Genomic DNA, 6,000 nt, shown 5'->3' with positions numbered 1-6,000 from the left:
GATGGCAGCAAGATAAACACGGTTACAGCCTTTAGTACTGTAATGTTGATGGGACAGTTAGACGAACCTAGTTCTTCATCATCGAAGACTACTGTTATATACTTGATGAATTTTGGGCCTGTCTTAGTTGAGTCACGGTTCACATGTAGGTAACTGATCTGTGTAAAGAGCACCAGGATTTGGGACACAGGGACTGCCTGCACACTGACATTTCAGCCATTGCGGATTACATGAGAGGAGCTTGCAAAAATTCTGCTGATATCTGTTGTGGTGGTGGAAGCAATGGGACATGATGCAGGAAAGGGGACAGAACCCAAGAAAAATACCAGGGTTGACATCAGTGGTGAAATATTTATCACTGCTTCCATTTCACATGCTCTAATTAACTCATCTGACAGAGCTGGCGATTGGCGACATTCACAATGTTACTGTGTAGCCTACAACACAGGCCTCTGAGAAAGATGGAGTTCTTGTAGGTTGATGTTGGCTGTTTTGAGAGGATGTATTGATTCAGGATGATTCAGCCGTTTAGCTCATTTACCATTGTAAATATTGTCTGCACTAAGGCGACAAGACTTCCTTTTCTGAATGACAGACTGTTTGTGTAATGAACACGGTGGGAGACAGAGAGCTGGTTTCAAGCGCAGGGTGCAGCAGGTGTGTAATGTAAAGGACCACAGTAGGAGGCAGGTAGCTGGGTCCAGGGGCAGGCAGAAGGTCATACACAGGGGGTCCAAAAAGTACAGGCAGGGAAAAGGCTAGTAATGTAGTCCGGGAGATCAGGCAATAGGTTTATAACAGGAAATCTGATAGGCAAAAGGCGTTGTTAGTGAGGCAGTCAAAAACTACCATACACAGGAGGATTGGATTACATTACAGGAAAACCAGCACTCCCCATAGAAGTATGTCACAAAACAAACAACACTTCACAATAATGGGGTGCAAAGAACTGAACTAAATAGTATGTGATAATGACATACAGGTGTGTGAGCAGGTGATCAGAATTCAGGTGATTGGGATCTGGAGAGTGAGCTGCGTTCAGGGGATCTAGGTGTTTGAGAGTGTGAGTTGGAAGCAGACGTTACAGTTTGTCGTTGTGAAAGACTGATATCAAATTGTATTGGGCACATACACATATTTAGCAAATGTTATTGTGGGTGTAGCAAAATGCACATGTTCCTAGCTCCAACAAATCAAATCAAATTTCAAATGTATTTTTATATAGCCCTTCGTACATCAGCTGATATTCTCAAAGTGCTGTACAGAAACCCAGCCTAAAACCCCAAACAGCAAGCAAAGCATGTGAAAGAAGCACGGTGGCTAGGAAAAACTCCCTAGGAAAAACTCCCTAGAAAGGCCAAAAACCTAGGAAGAAACCTAGAGAGGAACCAGGCTATGAGGGGTGGCCAGTCCTCTTCTGGCTGTGCAGGGTGGATATTATAACAGAACATGGTCAAAATGTTAAAATGTTCATAAATGACCAGCATGGTCAAATAATAATAATCATAGTAGTTGTCGAGGGTGCAACAAGCACGTCCGGTGAACAGGTCAGGGTTCCATAGCCGCAGGCAGAACAGTTGAAACTGGAGCAGCAGCACGGCCAGGTGGACTGGGGACAGCAAGGAGTCATCATACCAGGTAGTCCTGAGGCATGGTCCTAGGGCTCAGGTCCTCCGAGAGAAAGACAGAAAGAGAGAAAGAGAGAATTAGAGAGAGCATATTTAAATTCACACAGGACACCGGATAAGACAAGAGAAATACTCCAGATGTAACAGACTGACCCTAGCCCCCCGACACATAAACTACTGCAGCATAAATACTGGAGGCTGAGACAGGAGGGATCAGAAGACACTGTGGCCCCATCCGATGATACCCCCGGACAGGGCCAAACAGGCAGGATATAACCCCACCCACTTTGCCAAAGCACAGCCCCCACACCACTAGAGGGATGTCTCCAACCACCAACTTACCGTCCTAAGACAAGGCCGAGTATAGCCCACAACGATCTCCGCCATGGCACAACCCAAGGGGGGGGCGCCAACCCAGACAGGAAGACCACGTCAGTGACTCAACCCACTCAAGTGACGCACCCCTCCCATGGACGGCATGGAAGAACACCAGTAGGCCAGTGACTCAGCCCCTGTAAAAGGGTTAGAGGCAGAGAATCCCAGTGGAAAGAGGGGAACCGGCAAGGCAGAGACAGCAAGGGCGGTTCGTTGCTCCAGCCTTTCCGTTCACCTTCACACTCCTGGGCCAGACTATACTTAATCATAGGACCTACTGAAGAGATAAGTCTTCAGTAAAGACTTAAAGGTTGAGACTGAGTCTGCGTCTCTCACATTGGTAGGCAGACCATTCCATAAAAATGGAGCTCTATAGGAGAAAGCCCTACCTCCAGCCGTTTGCTTAGAAATTCTAGGGACAATTAGGAGGCCTGCGTCTTGTGACCGTAGCGTACGTGTAGGTATGTACGGCAGGACCAAACCGGAAAGATAGGTAGGAGCAAGCCCATGTAATGCTTTGTAGGTTAGCAGTAAAACCTTGAAATCAGCCCTTGCCTTAACAGGAAGCCAGTGTAGGGAGGCTAGCACTGGAGTAATATGATCAAATTTTTTGGTTCTAGTCAGGATTCTAGCAGCCGTATTTAGCACTAACTGAAGTTTATTTAGTGCTTTATCCGGGTAGCCGGAAAGTAGAGCATTGCAGTAGTCCAGCCTAGAAGTAACAAAAGCATGGATTAATTTTTCTGCGTCATTTTTGGACAGAAAAAAAATCTGATTTTTGCAATGTTACGTAGATGGAAAAAAGCTGTCCTTGAAACAGTCTTGATATGTTCTTCAAAAGAGAGATCAGGGTCCAGAGTAACGCCGAGGTCCTTCACAGTTTTATTTGAGACGACTGTACAACCATCCAGATTAATTGTCAGATTCAACAGAAGATCTCTTTGTTTCTTGGGACCTAGAACAAGCATCTCTGTTTTGTCCGAGTTTGAAAGTAGAAAGTTTGCAGCCATCCACTTCTTTATGTCTGAAACACAGGCTTCTAGCGAGGGCAATTTTGGGGCTTCACCATGTTTCATTGAAATGTACAGCTGTGTGTCGTCCGCATAGCAGTGAAATTTAACATTATGTTTTCGAATGACATCCCCAAGAGGTAAAATATATAGTGAAAACAATAGTGGTCCTAAAACGGAACCTTGAGGAACACCGAAATTTACAATTGATTTGTCAGAGGACAAACCATTCACAGAGACAAACTGATATCTTTCTGACAGATAAGATCTAAACCAGGCCAGAACTTGTCCATGTAGACCAATTTGGGTTTCCAATCTCTCCAAAAGAATGTGGTGATCGATGGTATCAAAAGCGGCACTAAGATCTAGGAGCACGAGGACAGATGCAGAGCCTCGGTCTGACGTCATTAAAAGGTAATTTACCACCTTCACAAGTGCAGTCTCAGTGCTATGATGGGGTCTAAAACCAGACTGAAGCGTTTCGTATACATTGTTTGTCTTCAGGACGGCAGTGAGTTGCTGTGCAACAGCTTTTTGTAAAATTTTTGAGAGGAATGGAAGATTCGATATAGGCCGATAGTTTTTTATAATTTCTGGATCAAGATTCAGCTTTTTCAAGAGAGGCTTTATTACTGCCACTTTTAGTGAGCTTGGTACACATCCGGTGGATAGAGAGCCGTTTATTATGTTCAACATAGGAGGGCCAAGCACAGGAAGCAGCTCTTTCAGTAGTTTAGTTGGAATAGGGTCCAGTATGCAGCTTGAGGGTTTGGAGGCCATGATTATTTTCATCATTGCGTCAAGAGATATAGTACTAAAACACTTTAGTATCTCCCTTGATCCTAGGTCCTGGCAGAGTTGTGCAGACTCAGGACAATGGAGCTTTGGAGGAATACCCAGATTTAAAGAGGAGTCTGTAATTTGCTTTCTAATGATCATGATCTTTTCCTCAAAGAAGTTCATAAATTTATTACTGCTGAAGTGAAAGCCATCCTCCATTTGCGAAGGCTGCTTTTTAGTTAGCTTTGCGACAGTATCAAAAAGAAATTTCGGATTGTTCTTATTTTCCTCAATTAAGTTGGAAAAATAGGATGATCGAGCAGCAGTAAGGGCTCTTCGATACTGCACGGTACTGTCTTTCCAAGCTAGTCGGAAGACTTCCAGTTTGGTGTGGCGCCATTTCCGTTCCAATTTTCTGGAAGCTTGCTTCAGAGCTCGTGTATTTTCTGTATACCAGGGAGCTAGTTTCTTATGACAGATGTTTTTAGTTTTTAGGGGTGCAACTGCATCTAGGGTATTGCGCAAGGTTAAATTGAGTTCCTCGGTTAGGTGGTTAACTGATTTTTGTCCTCTGACGTCCTTGGGTAGGCAGAGGCAGTCTGGAAGGGCATCAAGGAATCTTTGGGTTGTCTGAGAATTTATAGCACGACTTTTAATGCTCCTTGGTTGGGGTCTGAGCAGATTATTTGTTGCAATTGCAAACGTAATAAAATGGTGGTCCGATAGTCCAGGATTATGAGGAAAAACATTTAGATCCACAACATTTATTCCATGGGACAAAACTAGGTCCAGAGTATGACTGTGGCAGTGAGTAGGTCCAGAGACATGTTGGACAAAATCCACTGAGTCGATGATGGCTCCGAAAGCCTTTTGGAGTGGGTCTGTGGACTTTTCCATGTGAATGTTAAAGTCACCAAAAATTAGAATATTATCTGCTATGACTACAAGATCCGATAGGAATTCAGGGAACTCAGTGAGGAACACTGCATATGGCCCAGGAGGCCTATAAACAGTAGCTATAAAAAGTGAGTGAGTAGGCTGCATAGATTTCATGACTAGAAGCTCAAAAGACGAAAACGTCATTGTTGTTTTTTTTTTTGTAAATTGAAATTTGCTATCGTAAATGTTAGCAACGCCTTTGCCGGATGCACGGGGGGTATGGTCACTAATGTAACCAGGGGGTGAGGCCTCATTTAACACAGTAAATTCATCAGGCTTAAGCCATGTTTCAGTCAGGCCAATCACATCAAGATTATTATCAGTGATTAGTTCATTGACTATAACTGCCTTGGAAGTGAGGGATCTAACATTAAGTAACCCAATTTTGAGATGTGAGGTATCACAATCTCTTTCAATAATGGCAGGAATGGAGGAGGTCTTTATACTAGTGAGATTGCTAAAGCGAACACCGTCATTTTTAATTTTGCCCAACCTAGATCGAGGCACAGACACAGTCTCAATGGGGAAAGCTGAGCTGACTACGCTGACTGTGCTAGTGGCAGACTCCACTAAGCTGGCAGGCTGGCTAACAGCCTGCTGCCTGGCCTGCACCCTATTTCATTGTGGAGCTAGAGGAGTTAGAGCCCTGTCTATGTTCGTAGATAAGATGAGAGCACCCCTCCAGCTAGGACGGAGTCCGTCACTCCTCAACAGGCCAGGCTTGGTCCTGTTTGTGGGTGAGTCCCAGAAAGAGGGCCAATTATCTACAAATTCTATCTTTTGGGAGGGGCAGAAAACAGTTTTCAACCAGCGATTGAGTTGTGAGACTCTGCTGTAGAGCTCATCACTCCCCCTAACTGGGAGGGGGCCAGAGACAATTAATCGATGCCGACACATCTTTCTAGCTGATTTACACGCTGAAGCTATGTTGCGGTTGGTGACCTCTGACTGTTTCATCCTAACATCGTTGGTGCCGACGTGGATGACAATATCTCTATACTCTCTACACTCGCCAGTTTTAGCTTTAGCCAGCACCGTCTTTAGATTAGCCTTAACGTCGGTAGCCCTGCCCCCTGGTAAACAGTGTATGATCGCTGGATGATTAGTTTTAAGTCTAATACTGCGGGTAATGGAGTCGCCAATGACTAGGGTTTTCAATTTGTCAGAGCTAATGGTGGGAGCCGTCGGCGTCTCAGACCCCGGAACGGGAGGAGTAGAGACCAGAGAAGTCTCGGCCTCCGACTCCGACTCGCTTAATGGGGAGAACC

The sequence above is a fragment of the Salmo salar genome, chromosome 25 (assembly GCF_965601325.2).
Source record: "Salmo salar chromosome 25, fSalSal1, whole genome shotgun sequence".
Lineage (NCBI taxonomy): Eukaryota > Metazoa > Chordata > Actinopteri > Salmoniformes > Salmonidae > Salmo > Salmo salar.
Note: the sequence above shows the minus strand (reverse complement) of the source record.